At 44.4% G+C, this 20,714-nt stretch overlaps 1 protein-coding gene and 1 long non-coding RNA gene across 2 annotated transcripts in view; one reads left to right on the forward strand and one right to left on the reverse strand.

Moving 5' to 3' along the window:
* Nucleotides 1-20,714, forward strand: part of LOC124043402 (RNA polymerase II subunit A C-terminal domain phosphatase-like) — a 128,114-nt gene that overhangs the window by 73,555 nt on the left and 33,845 nt on the right. The gene's annotated exons all lie outside the window — the stretch shown is intronic.
* Nucleotides 14,289-15,622, reverse strand: LOC124043403. The gene is made up of 3 exons (XR_006840308.1): nt 15,507-15,622; nt 14,990-15,125; nt 14,289-14,810 (listed from the first exon to the last, which is right to left on the reverse strand). It is a non-coding gene; the product is annotated as an uncharacterized LOC124043403 (long non-coding RNA).

The raw sequence follows: 20,714 nt of genomic DNA on the forward strand, positions 1-20,714 counted from the left end.
TTAATATCGATTAATTATTGCAATAATGAAGCCGTCAATCCAACAGTCTTGACTGTCGGAACGAAATGCTTGAGTCATACAGGGAATAGCTGGTCTTTATATTACCAAGCCTAAAACTTCTTCAACCATGGCTGGCTCCGCCCCCGATAAAGCTTCACAGCCACATTCCAGTCTATCATTAGTGGTGCATGTGAGACGTACAGTTGAAGTCAGAAGTTTACATACACTTATGTTTTTCAACCACTCCACACATTTCTTGTTAAAAAACTATAGTTTTCGCAAGTCTGTCAGGACATCTACTTTGTGCATGACACAAGTCATTTTTCCAACAATTGTTTACAGGCAGATTATTTCACTTATAATTCACTATATCACAATTCCAGTGGGTCAGAAGTTTACATACGCTAAGTTGACTGTGCCTTTAAACAGCTTGGAAAATTCCAGAAAATTATGTCATGGATTTAGAAGCTTCTGATACGCTAATTTACATCATTTGAGTCAATTGGAGGTGTAACTGTGGATGTATTTCAAGGCCTACCTTCAAACTCAGTGCCTCTTCATGGAAAAATCAAAAGAAATCAGCCAAGACCTCAGAAAAAAAATTGTAGACCTCCACAAGTCTGGTTCATCCTTGGGAGCAATTTCCAAACGCCTGAAGGTACCATGTTCATCTGTACAAACAATAGCACGCAAGTATAAACACCATGGGACCACTCAGCCGTCATTCCACTCAGGAAGGAGACGCGTTCTGTCTCCTGGAGATGAACGTACTTTGGTGCGAAAAGTGCAAATCAATCGCAGAACAACAGCAAAGGACCTTGTGAAGATGCTGGAGGAAACGGGTACAAAAGTATCTACATCCACAGTAAAATGAGTCCTATATCGACATGAAAGGCCGCTCAGCAAGGAAGAAGCCACTGCTCCAAAGCCACCATAAAAGCCACCATAAGAAAGCCAGATGGTTTGCAACTGCACATGGGGACAAAGATCGTACTTTTTGGAGAAATGTCCTCTGTTCTGATGAAACAAAAATAGAACTGGTCGGCCATAATGACCATTGTTATGTTTGGAGAAAAAATGGGGAGGCTTGCAAGCCGAAGAACACCATCCTAACCGTGAAGCACGGGGGTGGCGGCAACATGTTGTGGGGGTGCTTTGCTGCAAGAGGGACTGGTGCACTTCACAAAATAGATGGCGTCATGAGAAAGGAAAATTAGGTGGATATATTTAAGCAACATCTCGCGACATTAGTCAGGAAATTAAAGCTTGGTCGCAAAGGTGTCTTCCAAATGGACAGTTGTGGAAAAATGGCTTTACGGTCAACAAAGTCAAGGTATTGGAGTGGCCATCACAAAGCCCTGACCTCAATCCTATAGAAAATTAGTGGTCAGAACTGAAAAAGTGTGTGTGTGAGCAAGGAGGCCTACAAATCTGACTCAGTTACACCAGCTCTGTCAGGAGGAATGTGCCAAAATTCACCCAACTTATTGTGGGAAGCTTGTGGAAGGCTGCCTCAAACGATTGACCCAAGTTAAACAATTTAAAGGCAATGCTACCAAATACTAATTGAGTGTATGTAAACTTCTGACCCACTGGGAGAACAAACACTGAAATGTTTGTTCTATTCCTTCAGACTATCTATATCTCGTCTATCAAATGCAGGCCCAGTTAGACCGGAGAAATACGTCTCACACGAACCACTAATGATAGACTGGAATGTGGCTGTAAAGTTACCACCGAGACATCAATTAATTGTCAGCTTCAAGATATCTCTAGTAAAACCCCTGTCCTCGACACCGAGACTAGCTGCAGGAATCTAGAGTGGACCCTTTTAAAAAACTCTTACTCTTAGTTAAATATATAATAGTTTACAATTAATATCAAACAAATCCGTTAAGTATGTCATTTTTCTATCACACGGTTTACTATCTCCACCATGTTGCAAAGGGTTAGCTAAGCCTACGTGTTCCTGTTTGTTTGGCCTTAGTATGACTGTACAGGATAGGCATTGGAGGAGGTTGTACAGGTTGGGCATGGAGGAGAAGAGCCGAGAGCTGCCCTGGGGCAGTGGTGTGATGTGCAGTGGGGATCGGTTTGTGTCTCCATTGACTGGTTGTTGACATCAAAGCAGCTGTAGAGCCACACCATGTTTTACTATCTGATAACCGATGAAATATGAATCACTGCTAAAGCCCACCGGACAGTACTAAGGCGCTTGATCGCTCACTCACTCGTTCTTTCTCTTGTTTGCTCTCTCTCCTCTCGCTCTCTTACACATTTAGACACACACTCACACAACTCTAAAGCACCCATGCTTTGACTTGCCCCATTGGATGCCTGGATTACGATATCCCATCCTAGATGCACCTAGTAGCTGTGAGAATCTTGTATTGATGCAGGGCCAGGAGTCATAGTCCAGATCTGTCTCTAGAGATGAGGCTTCATATCACACTCACCCCTCTGGAATATTATCAAATCTAATGTTATTGGTCACATACACATGCTTAGCAGGTGTTATTGCGAGTGTTGCGAAGTGCTTTTGCTTCTAGCTCCTACAGTGCAGCAATATCTAACAAGTAATATCTAACAATTCCACAACTACCTAATAGACACAAATCTAAGTAAAGGAATGGAATAAGAATATATAAATATATGGATGAGCAATGACAGAGCGGCATAGGCTAAGAAGCCATAGTATAGAATACAGTATATACATATGAGATGAGTAATGCAAGATATGTAAACATTATTGAAAACATAAAGTGGCATTATTAAAGTGACTAGTGTTCCGTCCCTCCTGAGGTTGAAAAGATGCTGCCTTCACCACACTGTCTGTGTGGGTGGACCATTTTTCAGTTTGTCCATGATGTGTGTTTCCACCTTCTCCCCCGCATGGCCCTCTGCTGTTTCCTGAAGTCCACGATCATCTCCCTTGTTTTGTTGACGTTGAGTGAGAGGTTACTTTCCTGACACCATACTCCCAGTGCCCTCACCACCTCCCTGTAGGCTGCTTCGTCGTTGTTGGTAATCAAGCCTACTACTGTTGTGTCGTCTGCAAACTTGATGAATGAGTTGGAGGCGCGCATGGCCACGCAGTCATGGGTGAACAGGGAGTAAGGAGGGCTGAGAACGCACCCTTGTGGGGCCCCAGTGTTGAAGCTCAGCGGGGTGGAGATGTTGTTACCTACCCTCACCACCTGGGACGGGCCCGTCAGGAAATCCTGGACCCAGTTGCACAGAGCGGGGTTTAGATCCAGGCCCTCAAGCTTAATGATGAGCTTGGAGGATACTATGGTGTTGAATGCTGAGCTGTAGTCAATGAACAGCATTCTTACATAGGTATTCCTCTTGTCCAGATGGGATAGGGAAGTGTGCAGTGTGATGGCGATTGCATTGGTAAAATGGAGTGCGTCTAGGGTGACGGGTAATGTACAGGTAATATAATCCTGGACTAGTCTCACAAAGCACTTCATGATGACAGAGGTGAGTGCTACAGGGCGATAGTCATTTAGTTCAGTTACTTTTGACTTCTTGGGTACAATGGTGGAACAATGGTGACCATCTTGAAGCATGTGGGGACAGCAGACTGGGATAGGGAGAGATTGAATATGTCCGTAAACACTCCAGACAGCTGGTCTGCGCATGTTCTGAGGACGCAGCTAGGGATGCCGTCTGGGCCGGCAGCCTTGCGAGGGTTAACACATTTTTAAGTGTCTTACTCACGTCGGCCACGGAGAAGGAGAGGGGGGCCCCGCCAGTCCTTGGTAGCGGGTCTCGTCGGTGCCACTGTATTATCCTCAAAGCAGGCAAAGAAGGTGTTTTAGTTTGTCTGGAAGCAAGACGTCGGTGTCCGGGACGTGGCGGGTTTTCCTTTTGTAGTCTGTGATTGTCTGTCTGTATTATCTCTACATCAAAGTGGAAATCTTTGGGTTGGGACTTACTGGGTTTTATTGGTATCTATCTGCCCCTCTCATCACATCTGGATCTTCCATCAGAGCATAGCAGAGGCCTACAAATAGCTGAGGATATCCCCTTACTGTAGGTTTCTCCTCTCTCCTCTCACTGGGGTCATTAAGAACATGTTTTCTGGCCCCGGTGTTTGACAGACAGGACTTGGAAATCTGCTGATAATGAAAGATGTCCTCTGTCTGATAATACATTGACTACTTCTCCTCTCCTCTCTCTGTTTGATAATACGGTACCGTCACTAATTTTCCTCTCCATGAAATATTCACCAAGTAAAACCTTTAGATCGGCCTGATGGAGAGTGTGTCTGATGATTAATTTCTGATATGTGAGTGGCAGGTAGCCTAGTGGTTAAGATGTTGGGCAGTAACCGAAAGGTTGCTGGTTTGAATCCCCAAGCTGACTAGGTGAACAAATCTGTCTGTGCCCTTGAGCAAGGCACTTAACTCGAATTGCTCCTGTAGGCCGCTCTGGACAAGAGCATCTGCTAAATGACTGAAATGTAAAAATCTATGGTGTGTTTAACAGAGCGATGGCGTGTGGGTGGTATGTGTGGCACTGTGGACACAGTTAATTTAATGGCTGTATATAGAATAGTATATTCTCCCCTGCTGTTTCTAATATAGATGTCTTGTTTTTTCCCGGTGAGACTCCTTCCGCTCCCCGGTTTTATTAAATCACTAAACTGATTTTGCACACTAATTTAGCGTGGCCTTCAATTGCATCGCTTGTGTAATGTACTGCCTGCTCTCTCTCTCTTTTCTGTGAGCATGACCGGTATTGTTTTACATTTATGAATATTGACATTGTCATTTCACGCTTGTGAATCTGACTTAAATGTTTTGAAGTCAGTCCTCCCGGCTCTATAAAACAGAGAGGGGAGATGGAGAGGAAGGATTTTTCAGAAAGTGCATATTATGTGCTCACATATGAAAGCCTTGCTGCTGTTATTCTTTTACGGGTGCTTTGTCAGATAGGGCTGTTGGAGGGAGGTTCCATGGCGATTTTAGCATGTAAATCTTGGTGGGGCAAAGATTTATTTTGTATTTTTATGCATGCCAGCGAAGCCACTAAACAATGCATGAATTGCACTATAACGGTGATAAACGGTGCCCACAAACTGTTAGGGCCTACATAAAGCTGTCCCAACAGCAGAGTCCCAACAACAGTCCCAACACCTTACCACTGCTACACCTGGCTGTCAGTGGAGCCTTGTCTGGCAGCAAAACAGTTCATTCAGCCTCGTTAAGAGCGTCGGCTAAATGACTTAAATGTAATGTAAATGTACTGTCTTTTTGGGGGGGGGACAGCTGATATGGCTGATTTGCTTAAACAAATGTGGTTTCTACTGACAGTTGAGATGTACAAACTATGGCGTAAGGGGACGAGGAGTGGATAATATAGTAGTCAATATAACTATTTGTTAAGCGACAGAATTCAGAACATGGGCCGTTCTTACTGTATCCTCCCTGTTCACCAAGTCAAAACAGTAGGTGAAATGAAGAGGGAGAAAGGGAACAAATTATTAGGGTGAGGCACAGGGGCTATTAACAGCTTACTACACAACATACACTTAGTATGACTTTCTTAGCTACAGTCTACATATCTCTCTGGCATATTACATAATTTATGCAGCAACATACAATACATTTTTGGACCTTGTTGTGCTCTGCTCATTTGAACAGGAAGGTGGTGTGGCGGTCCTTCATGGGTAAATTGTGTCATCAAACTTTGTCATCAAAGTCTGACTTTATGATGCTCTCAACACAAATGGGAACTCTGGAAGGGAAAAAACTAGGTTGAATGATGATGATGACGCCAGTGATCTCTAGAAAGAGGCCTGAGTTCCCGGACTGCAATTCCGAGTTGGATGACCGCTCAAAACGTATTTTACCAGTCGAAGCCCCCCGAGTTCCCAGTTGTCTTGAAGTCACTGAAAACAGATTTCCCAGTCCTGAGTTTCCAGTCGTTTTGAACGCGGTAGAAGTCATGCTGGATTGACAGCATGGCCAATATTGAATGTATAACATTTTAAGCTTGGAAAAGAGACCCTTAAATCCAGACATGGGAACACACAACTACTCCACTGACTAACAGGCTAGTGATTGCTTTGAAACGTTTGCAGTTAGCCACTGATTCCTTCCAAACCACTCATTTGCGATTTTCAACTTACTTGTGTAATGTTTGTGTCCAATGCCAGATCAGCACCGATACGTTTTATATATTATTTATCTTCATATGACGGGGATTAAAAAGGATTTGCCAGTAGATTGCCGACTTGATTCATGATGATGCTTGCTAGCTAAGATTCTGAAAGTATGATGTTGACATGATCAGTCCAATCAAAGCTACTGTAGATATAACATGATTTAACATCATTTTATCTGTGGTCAATGACTTTGAGCCTTCTTGGATGGGTACTTCTAATGTAACTCTATGGCAGCACCCAAGGGGCGTGAATGTTTTAGCTCTACCCTTAGATTTGCCGGTGACGGAGTGGCCCCAAGAGTGACAGAACACTTAGCCAATCACAGCACAACTAGAGAATATTACCAAACCCTATATTCCGCTGTCTGCCCCACCACCACAGAAAACACTGAACTAGGCTGAAACACCTGCATTTTGGAGCCCACGTCGTAATGACTACTCTGCGGCTTCCCTGTCCCATCTATTGTTGCCCCCTGGACCCTATGATCACTTGGCTACATAGCTGATGCCCGCTGGACTGTCCATTAATCACGGTACTCCATTCTGTTTATTTTATTGTTTTTTATTGTATATCTGTTGGCCCCAGCCGCAAACTCAGGCTCTGTGATTAGTTAACCGACCCTCTCTGCCCATTCGTCGCCATTTTACCTGTTGTTGTTGTCTCACCCGTTGTTGTCTTAGCTAGCTCTCCAAATCAACACTGGGGTTACTTTATGCCTCGCTGTATGTCTCTCTCATATGTCGATATGCCTTGTATACTGTTGTTTAGGTTAGTTATCATGTTTTAAATTTACAATGGAGCCCCTAGTTCCACTCATTATACCTCTGATCCCTCCTTTGTCCCACCTCTCACACATGCAGTGACCTCACCCAAGATAACCAGCTTATCCAGAGATCAAATAAAATTGTATTTGTCACATACACATGGTTAGCGGATGTTAGCGAAATGCTTGTGCTTCTAGTTCCGACAATGCAGTAATAACCAACAAGTAATCTAACTAATAATTCCAAAACTACTGTCTTATACACAGTGTAAGGGGATAAAGAATATGTACATAAAGATATGAATGAGTGATGGTACAGAGCAGCATTGGCAAGATACAGTAGATGGTATTGAGTACAATATATAAATATGAGATGAGTATGTAAACAAAGTGGCATAGTAAAAGTGGCTAGTGATACATGTATTACCTAAGGATGCAGTCGATGATATAGAGTACAGTATATACGTATGCATATGAGATGAATAATGTAGGGTAAGTAACATTATATAAGGTAGCATTGTTTAAAGTGGCTAGTGATATATTTACATCATTTCCCATCAATTCCCATTATTAAAGTGGCTGGAGTTGAGTCAGTGTCAGTGTGTTGGCAGCAGCCACTCAATGTTAGTGGTGGCTGTTTAACAGTCTGATGGCCTTGAGATAGAAGCTGTTTTTCAGTCTCTCGGTCCCAGCTTTGATGCACCTGTACTGACCTCGCCTTCTGGATGATAGCGGGGTGAACAGGCAGTGGCTCGGGTGGTTGATGTCCTTGATGATCTTTATGGCCTTCCTGTAACATCGGGTGGTGTAGGTTTGCCCCCGGTGATGCGTTGTGCAGACCTCACTACCCTCTGGAGAGCCTTACGGTTGAGGGCGGAGCAGTTGCCGTACCAGGCGGTGATACAGCCCTCCAGGATGCTCTCGATTGTGCATCTGTAGAAGTTTGTGAGTGCTTTTGGTGACAAGCCAAATTTCTTCAGCCTCCTGAGGTTGAAGAGGCGCTGCTGCGCCTTCTTCACGAAGCTGTCTGTGTGGGTGGACCAATTCAGTTTGTCTGTGATGTGTATGCCGAGGAACTTAACTTGCTACCCTCTCCACTACTGTTCCATCGATGTGGATAGGGGGGTGTTCCCTCTGCTGTTTCCTGAAGTCCACAATCATCTCCTTAGTTTTGTTGACGTTGAGTGTGAGGATATTTTCCTGACACCACACTCCGAGGGCCCTCACCTCCCTGTAGGCTGTCTCGTCGTTGTTGGTAATCAAGCCTACCACTGTTGTGTCGTCCGCAAACTTGATGATTGAGTTGGAGGCGTGCGTGGCCACGCAGTCGTGGGTGAACAGGGAGTACAGGAGAGGGCTCAGAACGCACACTTGTGGGGCCCCAGTGTTGAGAATCAGCAGGGTGGAGATGTTGTTACCTACCCTCACCACCTGGGGGCGGCCCGTCAGGAAGTCCAGTACCCAGTTGCACAGGGCGGGGTCGAGCTTGATGACGAGTTTGGAGGGTACTATGGTGTTAAATGCTGAGCTGTAGTCGATGAACAGCATTCTCACATATGTATTCCTCTTGTCCAGATGGGTTAGGGCAGTGTGCAGTGTTGTAGCGGTATTTATTAGAGAGGGGTGGGGGCCTTAAAAATGTCCACAGTCTTCTCGGCCACATGTCATTAGTACACCCCACCTCAATACAGTTCACATAATATACAACTTGCAAGCAACCTCCCTTTCAACTAACATGTCCATCCAAATACTTCTGGCAGGGCAATAATAGTCCAGCTCTAATGAACTGCAATGGGAAGTGCATTTGAAAAATAGAGAGTCTGTTGCAGAGTAAAGCACTGAAACGATAGAGGGAAGAGAAAGAGAGAGAAAAATATATTTCTTAGCTGTGGTCTTCAGGCCTGCCGGTGTCTGACTGGCCGATGGTTTGTTGGTTTGTATGTTAAAGCTTCGCAACAATGTTGCTACTAATCCATGCGATCCATAACGGGCACGGTCCCAAACAAAAACAACCACGATCTAAAGCGATCACACCGATGATTGAGTTAAATACTTTATAAACTACAAACGCTGAAAACAAACAACTTCTGCAGCACAGCACACAATCAAACTGTCGCGCCACCCAAAAGCCCCTCCCCAAAGAGCTGAATGAGCTCTCTTTATTTCCTCCTTCCTTACTGCTCATGCGCTCTTAAAGTGGCAGTGCATGGTGAAGTCTCTGTGCAGATTTCACCACAGTGTGGTTGAGATTGCATCGCCTGTGGACATATTTGGGCGGTAAGCAAATTGGAGTGGGTCTAGGGTGTCAAGTAGGGTGGAGGTGATATGGTCCTTGACTAGTCTCTCAAAGCAATTCATGATGACGAAAGTGAGTGCTACGGGGCGGTAGTCATTTAGCTCAGTTACCTTAGCTTTCTTGGGAACAGGAACAATGGTGGCCCTCTTGAAGCATGTGGGAACAGCAGACTGGGATAGGGTTTGATTGAATATGTCCGTAAACACACTGGCCAGCTGGTCTGCGCATGCTCTGAGGGTGCGGCTGGGGATGCCGTCTGGGCCTACAGCCTTGCGAGGGTTAACACGTTTAAATGTTTTACTCACCTCGGCTGCAGTGAAGGAGAGTCCGCATGTTTTGGTTGCGGGCCGTGTCAGTGGCACTGTATTGTCCTCAAAGCGGGCAAAACAGTTATTTAGTCTGCCTGGGAGCAAGACATCCTGGTCCGTGACTGGGCTGGTTTTCTTTTTGTAATCCGTGATTGACTGTAGACCCTGCCACATACCTCTTGTGTCTGAGCCGTTGAATTGCGTTTCTACTTTGTCTCTATATTGACGCTTAGCTTGTTTGATTGCCTTGCGGAGGGAATAGCTACACTGTTTGTATTCGGTCATGTTTCCGGTCACCTTGCCCTGATTAAAAGCAGTGGTTCGCGCTTTCAGTTTCACGCGAATGCTGCCATCAATCCACGGTTTCTGGTTTGGGAATGTTTTAATCGTTGCTATGGGAACGACATCTTCAACGCACGTTCTAATGAACTCGCTCACCGAATCAGCGTATTCGTCAATGTTGTTGTCTGACGCAATATGAAACATATCCCAGTCCACGTGATGGAAGCAGTCTTGGAGTGTGGAATCAGATTGGTCGGACCAGCGTTGAACAGACCTCAGCGCGGGAGCTTCTTGTTTTAGTTTCTGTCTGTAGGGAGGGAGCAACAAAATGGAGTCTTGGTCAGCTTTCCTCTTATCACTCAGTACCTGGGCTTACCTCCGCTGTACCCACACCCCACCATACCCCTGTCTGCACATAATGCCCTGAATCTATTCTACCACTCCCAGAAATCTGCTCCTTTTATTCTTTGTCCCCAAAGCTCTAGGTGACTAGTTTTGATATCCTTTAGCCATACCCTCATCCTACTCCTCTGTTCCCCGGGTGATGTGGAGGTAAACCCAGGCCCTACGTGTCCTTCCTGGCTTAGGAAGGCCACCGACAATTCTGAGATTTCCATACCCAGCTACAACATTTTCCGTCAAGATAGAACTGCCAAAGGGGGAGGAGTTGCAATCTACTACAGAGAGAGCCTGCAAAGTTCTGTCATACTTTCCAGGTCTATACCCAAACAGTTTGAACTTAAAATTTAAAAAATGAACCTCTCCAGAAATAAGTCTCTCACTGTTGCTACCTGCTATCGACCCACCTCCGCTCCCAGCTGTGCCCTGGACACCATTTGTGAATTGATCGCCCCCCATCTAGCTTCAGAGTTCGTTCTGTTAGGTGACCTAAACTGGGATATGCTTAACACCCCGGCAGTCCTACAATCTAAACTAGATGCCCTCAATCTCACACAAATCATCAAGGAACCCATCAGGTACAACCCTAAATCCGTAAACATGGACACCCTCATAGACATTATCCTGACCAACTTGCCCTCCAAATACACCACCCATCTCAGCGTTCACTGCCTCCATTGCCTGTATCCGCTATGGGCCCGCGGTCAAACGACCACCCCTCATCACTGTCAAACGCCTCCCTAAAACACTTCTGCCAGCAGGCCTTTCTAATCGACCTGGCCCAGGTATCCTGGAAGGATATTGACCTCATCCCGTCAGTCGAGGATGCCTGGTCAGTCTTTAAAGGTAATTTCCTCACCATCTTAGATAAGCATGCCCTGTTCAAAAAATGCAGCACAAAGAACAGATTTTGCCCTTGGTTCACTCCAGACCTGACTGCCCTTGACCAGCACAAAAACATCCTGTGGCGGACTGCAATAGCATTGAATAGTCCCCACGATATGCAACTGTTCAGGGAAGTCAGGAACCAATACACGCAGTCAGTCAGGAAAGCAAAGGCTAGCTTTTTCAAGCAGAAATTCGCATCCTGTAGCTCTAACTCCAAAACGTTTTGGGACACTGTAAAGTCCATGGAGAACAAGAGCACCTCCACCCAGCTGCCCACTGCACTGAGGCTAGGTAACACGGTCACCACTGATAAATCCATGATAATCGAACATTTCAATAAGCATTTCTCAACTGCTGGCCATGCCTTCCTCCTGACTACTCGAACCCTGGCCGACAGCTCCGCCTCCCCCGCAGCTACTCCCCAGCTTCTCCTTCACCCAAATCCAGACTGCAGATGTTCTGAAAGAGCTGCAAAACCTGGACCCGTACAAATCATCTGGGCTAGACAATCTGGACCCTCTCTTTCTAAAACTATCCGCCGCCATTGTTGCAACCCCTATTACCAGCCTTTTCAACCTCTCTTTCGTATCGTCCGAGATCCCTAAAGATTGGAAAGCTGCCACGGTCATCCCCCTCTTCAAAGGGGGTGACACTCTCGACCCAAACTGTTATAGACCTATATCCATCCTGCCCTGCCTCTTAAGTCTTTGAAAGCCAAGATAATAAACAGATCACTGACCATTTCGAATCCCACCGTACCTTCTCCGCTGTGAAATCCGGCTTCCGAGCCGGTCACGGGTGCACCTCAGCCACACTCAAGGTACTAAAAGATATCATAACCACCGTCTTCATCGACCTGGCCAAGGCTTTCGACTCTGTCAATCACCGTATTCTTATCGGCAGACTCAATATCCTTGGTTTTTCTAATGATTGCCTCGCCTGGTTCACCAACTACTTTGCAGACAGAGTTCAGTGTGTCAAATTGGAGGGCATGTTTTCCGGACCTCTAGCTGTCTCTATGGGGGTACCACAGGGTTCAATTTCTGGGCCGACTCTTTTCTCTGTATATATCAATGATGTCGCTCTTGCTGCGGGCGATTCCCTGATCCACCTTTACGCAGACGACACCATTCTGTATACTTCTGGCCCTTCCTTGGACACTGTGCTAACTAACCTCCAAACGAGCTTCAATGTCATACAACACTACTTCCGTGGCCTCCAACTGCTCTTAAACGCTAGTAAAACCAAATGCATGCTTTTCAACAGTTCGCTGCCCGCCCGACTAGCATCACCACCCTGGACGGTTCCGACCTAGAATATGTGGACCACTATAAATACCTAGGTGTCTGGCTACACTGTAAACTCTCCTTCCAGACTCGTATTAAACATCTCCAATCCAAAATCAAATCTAGAATCAGCTTTCTATTTCGCAACAAAGCCTCCTTCACTCACGCCGCCAAACTTACCCTAGTAAAAATGACTATCCTACCGATCCTCGACTTCGGCTATGTCATCTACAAAATAGCTTCCAACACTCTACTCAGCAAACTGAATGCATTCTATCACAGTGCCATCCGTTTTGTTACCAAATCACCTTATACCACCCACCACTGCGACCTGTATGCTCTAGTCGGCTGGCCCTCGCTGCATATTCGTCGCCAGACCCACTGGCTCCAGGTAGTCTATAAGTCTATGCTAGGTAAAGCTCCGCCTTATCTCAGTTCTCTGGTCACGATAACAACACCCACACGTAGCACACGTTCCAGCAGATATATATCTCACTGATCATCGCCAAAGCCATTTGGCCGCCTTTCCTTCCAGTTGTCTGCTGCCAGTGAACGGAACTAATTGCATAAATCGTTGAAGTTGGAGACTTTTATTTCCCTCACCAACTTTAAACATCAACTATCTGAGCAGCTAACTGATCGTTGCAGCTGTACATAGTCCATCTGTAAATAGCCCACCCAATCTACCTACCTCATCCCCATACTGTTTTATTTTATTTACTTTTCTGCTCTTTTGCACACCAGTATCTCTACTTGCACATCATCATCTGCTCATGTATCACTCCAGTGTTAATCTGCTAAATTGTAATTAATCGCTCCTAAGGCCTATTATTGCCTACCTCATGCCTTTTGCACATACTGTATATAGACTTTCTTTTTCTACTGTGTCATTTACTTGTTTATTGTGTTATTGGCTTGTTTATTGTTTACTCCATGTGTAACTCTGTGTTGTTGTCTGTGTCACACTGCTTTGCTTTATCTTGGCCAGGTCGCAGATGCAAATGAGAACTTGTTCTCAACTAGCTTACCTGGTTAAATAAAATTCATTTAAAAAACAGAATGTTGTTGTTTTGTGTGTGTGGGGGGGAACAAATCTCAATCAACATTGAAATGTCTAAAACCAAATCGAAATTGTGTAGAAATGATAATGGACCTACATTTATAGTCTCTTGCCTCTGTCCAGCTTGCTAACAGTCATCAAAACGAAAGCTAGACAGTCAGGGAGCATCAAAAATTCCAAAAGCAATGGATAGAGGTCTATTTTTACGGCAAGGAAATATAATCACGTTTAAATACGCCCCTCCAGACTTCAGTGAAGACCAAATGAGGCCCGCAGAGGAAATGAGTTTGACACTCCTGCTCTACATTCATTAGTCAACGTCAGCTTGGTTTCTCCTAGGATACAAAACAGAATAGAAAAAGTTACTTCTAAAAGCCTTCTCCCTGGGGCTTTGGATGTTTCAGAAGAGTTAGTTGAATGTCCTAGATGTTTGACCTGAAATGCATTTTTGTCAGTTCCGTCTCTTCGTCAATTGTGTGTAATGGGGTACTGCACCCGCTGATTTGGCCTCGTTTTTTGGTTTGCTCTTAAGAAATACTGGTGGCCATGACAGAAGCCAAACGTGAGTTGGCTTGGAGGTATGGTTTGATGTGGGTGGGTGTGTCCTTGCAACCATCAAGACACACCCATCTGTCAGAACCTTGTCTGCAGCCGTTTCACCCCACTCAGTCTCAACAAACAAACCTCCTGCGGGTCGAATCAATTATTGGCAAACGTATGGTGAGATGCCGGAGGAAGCGGTGGATAGGTCAGTAACCTGCAGAGTAACATGAGAACAATACTAACAATGCTGAATGTATGTAGATCAAATCAAAAAATAAATGTTGTAATTGTCTTTATCACATGCATCTTCAACAGGTTTAGAATAACAGTGAAATGCTTTACTTATGGACCCTTCCGTATGTAACACGAGTCATAAATACCAAGTGACAAGATATTTTAACTTTCAAATGTAGTAACAGGTCCATGTAAAATCAAAATCAAAAAACTTGACATAGTACCATAGAAGCAGTGTCCTGCTAATATAACAGTCTGTACATTTCATCTTTCATTGTCATTCCCAGCCAATACATATATTGTGCCTATCTGCATTTTGTCTGGTGGTAATAGGTCTACCTTGGCAAACGTGGTCATGCTTTCCTGTGTGGTATCCCATATGCAACATGAGTTCCCTGATCCTGGAGGAGAATGCACAGAGATTTCCTTCCCCATATTGACTGACATCATTCAGTTCCCCAAAAAATACAATACAAGTACAAATGTCCATTCAGAGACATTAGCATCACGCCCGTCTTTTAGTCTGGACTTCATCACATCATCTTGCAAGTTTTCATGTGCTGGCTCCATACATTTCTGTGAACACATAGACATACACACACACACACACACACACACACACACACACACACACACACACACACACACACACACACACAGTCACTTCTATAGGGATGGGGCAGTTAGGGATAGGTGATATCTGATACCCAAACATATACTATGTTGAATTTTGAACAAGTCTGACTAAAACCTACCTAATTCTGATCTCCCCCATGGTCAACCGTTGCTGAGCAGGCAAGAGGTGAGACTGGAGGTGAGGTCTTTGCCAGAGCCATGTTGATGGGCATAGCAGTGTAGATCAGCTTCTGGCCCCTTATCAAAGATACTGGTCTGTCACAGACAGACACAGACACGGAGCACTTATTACATTATCAATGGTGGTTATGATTAGCATGGTGGAACCAGCCGGATCACTGCGTTCACCTTTCTACTTCACTTCAAATATAATAACACAGAGATCAGGCTGGTTCCACAAGGCTAGGTAATGCCCTGGACATAATTTGTACAAACACTGAGGGTAACCCACTTCATAACTCTGGTACATAACCTAATTGTGAAACATTTATGTAAACTGACATTATTTGTTGCTTATTTTCTACATCTTAGATGCATATAATGAGCCTGTGAACGCGGTTGCCGCTGACTGGTGCAGGTTGCTGGCCGGAGACTTGCTAACGTGTGGCTGATTGTCGCATTCATAGGAATACTCACAGTGAGGGCATGTCTGCATGAGGCTGATGAGGGCCTCCTTGCTGGGTTTCTCTATGCTGCATGTTCGGCTGCAAACTGGACATCTCTCAAGCAACTGCAGCAGGCAATCTTATGCGGTGTTGTTGACTGGGAGTGCCTGTGTCGAGGTGGTATAAATAGACAGCCAAGTGGTAAATTGCATTTCGTTTTAAAGAAAGGACAAAGCTTTTTGCTAATGCACTTCACAACCAAAATTGCTCTACTACTTGTCTCTGCTTGGCTGGGGATTTAGCCTACTATTTTATCAAGTCGGATATTTTTGAATACAACATATCACATTTTACATAACACACATTTCGCCGTCGTTGTTGTTGACGCTGTCTGTTATCAGGGCAGTAACTCGGGGCAACTGTGCACTTTGTCTAACAGAAAAACAGGATCAACAATTGTCATCATCCCTAAGTATTAAACATAGCTTGAGAAATAACAATCTGGATTGGAAGCTAATTCTATGCTTTGCAGGTGTAGACTGACTGATTGGATTAGATTCATGCCGGTGATGCTGTTACACACACTATGCAACCAACTATGACATGTTTTGCTATGGAGTTTGTTGCTGCTCGTTACAGTCAGACATGAGTTAGCTACTCTAGTACCACCATTTCTGCATCCAATATTTATTTGTGCCCTAGGCATGGGTTGCACCTCGGAGGCTAATGTGACTGTCTCGTCTAAATTACACAAATTTAGTGGCATGGAAATACGATGACATTGATAAAGTATGCAAATACGTAGTAGGAAATAACTTTGCCATATAATGATGTCGTCAAATTTACTTTAGAGAGATGCAATGTTTCCATTACTGTTACTAGCCAAGTTAGTTAAACATACCTTGCAATGCTAATGTTAGCTAGCTAAAAATAGTGTTTCCCTCAATCTTAGTTAGCTGGCAAACATTATACTGCATCAGAAGTCAATCTGGCGACAACGCAATCATAACAAAAGGTTTTCCTACATATTGTTTGCCGCCTTCTAAAATACTATTGTGTGTCCAAGCCAAATCAGAGTTGTATTGAAGTAGGCTAACCTTAGCCAGCTAGCTAGCTAATTCTTCTGACAATATGGAATGGGGAAACAACACTAAATAAATGATGTAATATCAGAGAGACTGTTCTTACAGCATAGCAAAGATTTAAAAACAGCCTAAATTGTTTATACGACATGTTGGGATTGAGGCTTGATGCTCAATGAACCAGTAGGCTATTAAACAAACTTTCAAACGGCAACACACACAGGATCTGACGTGTGTGTGTGTGTGTGTGTGTGTGTGTGTGTGTGTGTGTGTGTGTGTGTGTGTGTGTGTGTGTGTGTGTGTGTGTGTGTGTGTGTGTGTGTGTGTGTGTGTGTGTGTGTGTGTGTGTGTGTGTGTGTGTGTGTGTGTGTGTGTGTGTGTACGAATATTTGTATGAACATAAGATTCAACAGCTGAGACAAACTGAACAAATTCCACAGACATGTGACTAAGAGACATGGAATAATGTGCCCCTGAACAGAAGGGGGGATAAAATCAAAAGTAGCAGTCAGTATCTGGTGTGGCCACCAGCTGCATTAAGTACTGCAGTGCATCTCCTCATGGACTGCAACAGATTTGCCAGTTCTTGCTGTGAGATGTTACCCCACTCTTCCACCAAAGCACCTGCAAGTTCCTGGACATTTCTGGGGGGATTGACCCTAGCCCTCACCCTCCGATCAAACAGGTCCCAGACGTGCTCAATGGGATTGAGATCCGGGCTCTTCGCTGGCCATGGCAGAACACTGACATTCCTGTCTTGCAGGAAATCACGCACAGAACGAGCAGTATGGCTGGTAGCATTGTCATGCTGGAGGGTCATGTCAGGATGAGCATGCAGGAAGTGTACCACATGAGGGAGGAGGATGTCTTCCCTGTAACGCACAGCGTTGAGATTGCCTGAAAAGACAACAAACTCAGTCCGATGATGCTGTGACACACCGCCCCAGACCATGATGGACCCTCCACCTCCAAATCGATCCCGCTCCAGAGTACAGGCCTCGGTGTAACTCTCATTCCTTCGACCGATACCAGCCAATCCGACCATCACCCCCGGTGAGAAAAAAACGTGACTCGTCAATGAAGAGCACAGTCCTGTCTGGTCCAGCGACGGTGGGTTTGTGCCCATAGGTGACGCTGTTGCCGGTGATGTCTGGTGAGGACCTGCCTTACAACAGGCCTACAAGCCCTCAGTCCAGCCTATTGCGGACAGTCTGAGCACTGATGTAGGGATTGTGCGTTCCTGGTGTAACTCGGGCAGTTGTTGTTGCCATCCTGTACCCGTCCCGCAGGTGTGATGTTCAGATGTACCGGTCCTGTGCAGGTGTTGTTACACATGGTCTGCCACTGTGAGGACGATCAGCTGTCTGTCTTGTCTCCCTGTAGCCCTGTCTTAGACGTCCTACAGAACGGACATTGCAATTTATTGCCCTGGCCACATCTGCAGTCCTCATGCCTCCACGTTCACACGGATGAGCAGGGACCCTGTTTATCTTTCTTTTGGTGTTTTTCAGAGTCAGTAGAAATGCCTCTTTAGTGTCCTTAATTTAGTGACCTTTAGTGACCTTAATTGCCTACCATCTGTAAGCTGTTAGTGCCTTAACGACCGTTCCACAGGTGCATGTTTATTAATTGTTTATGGTTCATTGAACAAGTATGGGAAACCGTGTTTAAACCATTACGGATTATCTTTGAAATACAGGGTCCTGAAAAAGAGATTTATTATTTTTGCTGAGTTTGTTTGTGTGTGTGTATAGATAGATAATTTATAAAGCCAGGCACAGTTAAAAGTTAGACTATTGATTATAGAAGTAATTAAGTTGGTTTCCTCTCCTCACTTGTCTTAGAAAATTAAGGCATGGGCTATTTTCTTGTCTCTTAACTCCACTGCTGCCTCCGCCACATTGTTCTTAACACCAATATGCAGGGTAACTTTGCTATTATGCACATAGCAACATGGTCTAGGAAAAGGTGCCAATTCAACAGTGCCACGCTGATCTTTCAGAACCGTGGACTGCGACCGCTATTGAATGCAGGAGAAAGCACGTTTGTTATCAAATTGTATTATTTTTATTAGTGTTGCACCACTGTGCTTATGTAATATAACCATATACAATTTCAGTAGCTCATGTCTTAGAGTACCATCCCCACGGCCTCCACAATGATTTATGTTTGCGCCACTGCTCGACTAAAGAAATCTTGGTCGACCAAACAATCGACCAGTCGGTTAAATGGTGTCAGTCTTACTAGTTACCGGTATACTCACCACCACTGAGGACCAACAAACTCCAAACTCCTGACCAGCACGATAAGGTCCTACCGCAGGGCATGAAAACCATAAGTTGTTGGCTGTGCATCCTGCTGGATGCATACATTGCATGGTCAATCCGTATAGGGCTTTTCGGTCTCCAATGGCATTGAACGCATTAGTTTGGGGCGATGAAACAGAGACCCATTCGATGAAGGGAAATGAAGTGGGCGGAGGGGTGATTTGCATGTGGTGCTTTGTGAAAAGGGGGCATGATTTGTTGACATAATTGAAATCTAAACCAAAACCTTAATTTACTCGTTGTGGCTCACTGAGGTGTCAAACTCAGAGACTGACTTTGACTAAGATTATTTACACTTTGTAGTCAATTTTGACACTGGAATAAATGTTTCTGACTCATATCGATGACACAGGCTGTTTCAAAGGGAGTAGTTATTTTTTTAGGGGCAGTTGCCAGCCCTGTAAAGGAATGAGAGTAGTAGCCCTACAGTCTCCTAAACTCTACAACTAACGTTACGCTCTCTGCTCACCAAATCGTGTGTGTGTGTGCACTGTCCTCTCATTTCTTTGACGGAGGTTCTTTTCAGGGTCTCTGTCCCAGCTGTCAGTCTAGCCGCCTGTCATTTCCTGATTTCTGTGTCTCCAGCAGACCCCGCCCCTTACTGGGAATGAAGACCAATGCCAATACAGAGCAGGGATTGGTTCTTCTGGTGGAACTTAGCCAATCCCTTAGCAGAATCAAACTCCTTTAGCTAGTTACTGTAGCCTTCAAACTCCATTCATTTGTCCACCCTTGTAAAGCTAGCTATTGCTCAAGCTGTTCCCAATTTGACTGAAACGTAAGCATTTTGTCACTATTTCTCTCTCCATGTTTGTAAGTAATAATAATCATTCCTCTGCTCCACTGTGAGCTGTCGTCTCCTCCAGGGTAGAGAGGGACCTGCTATCTCCTCGTACACACGTTGGTAAGCTCATTTAAAACAACCGTGTGTGTGTGTGGTTTAGCTTATTTAACACCAAATCCACCCTCCCTTTTCACATAAGAAAGGGTCTGCTGTTCTATTCTGTTTCTCATTTCGCCTTGTGAATGTATTACACCAGCCACGAATGAGTGACTTGTGTTGAGAGACACCCCAGAGCAGCTACGGTAACTAACTATGTGCTTTAATGGGTTACTTCGTGTTAATCGATGTCTATTTCAATTTCGGGTTTAATGTGTTTTTGTGTGGACCCCAGGAAGAATGGCTGCTATTTCGGCAAAAGCTAATGGATACCTGAATAAACCAATAAATAAATATTGAAAGCATCAGACTTCTTGCTATGATGATATAGACATCATCAAAACCCTACGTGCTGCTTTCTGCCTTCCGCAGCATATTAGTTTTGAATTAATCCAAATTAATTTCCTGCATTAATTGGCCAAAACTAAACTTAGCGTTAATATAGATGAGAAGTTAAAGTGGGACACATCTCAACAGATCTCAAACTTAAAACACTGTGCTCATCGTACTGTTGCTCAAGCTATTCTCTTGATAAATAGGTATCCAGGTTTAGGGTTTTAGTGCTGTGAGTTACTGTTGTAAAGGAAATAAGACATTAAATATACAGTATATTGTTGATTTTTCTCTTCAATAGCAGGACAGTACGGTTAGTAAGAATGATTGTGGTTGGGCGGAATTATGCAAAACTTGCATATTTTTTATGTACAGTACCTGTCAAAAGTGTGGATACATCTACTCATTCAATGTTTTTTCTTTATTTGTACTATTTTCTACGTGTAGAAGACATCAAAACTGTGTTGTAACCAAAAAAGTACTAAACAAATCTAAATATATTTTAGATTCTTCAAAGTAGCCACCAATTCTCAACTTAATGACTAATGCTTTTCTAA

Source organism: Oncorhynchus gorbuscha, linkage group LG09 (assembly GCF_021184085.1).
Source record: "Oncorhynchus gorbuscha isolate QuinsamMale2020 ecotype Even-year linkage group LG09, OgorEven_v1.0, whole genome shotgun sequence".
NCBI lineage: Eukaryota > Metazoa > Chordata > Actinopteri > Salmoniformes > Salmonidae > Oncorhynchus > Oncorhynchus gorbuscha.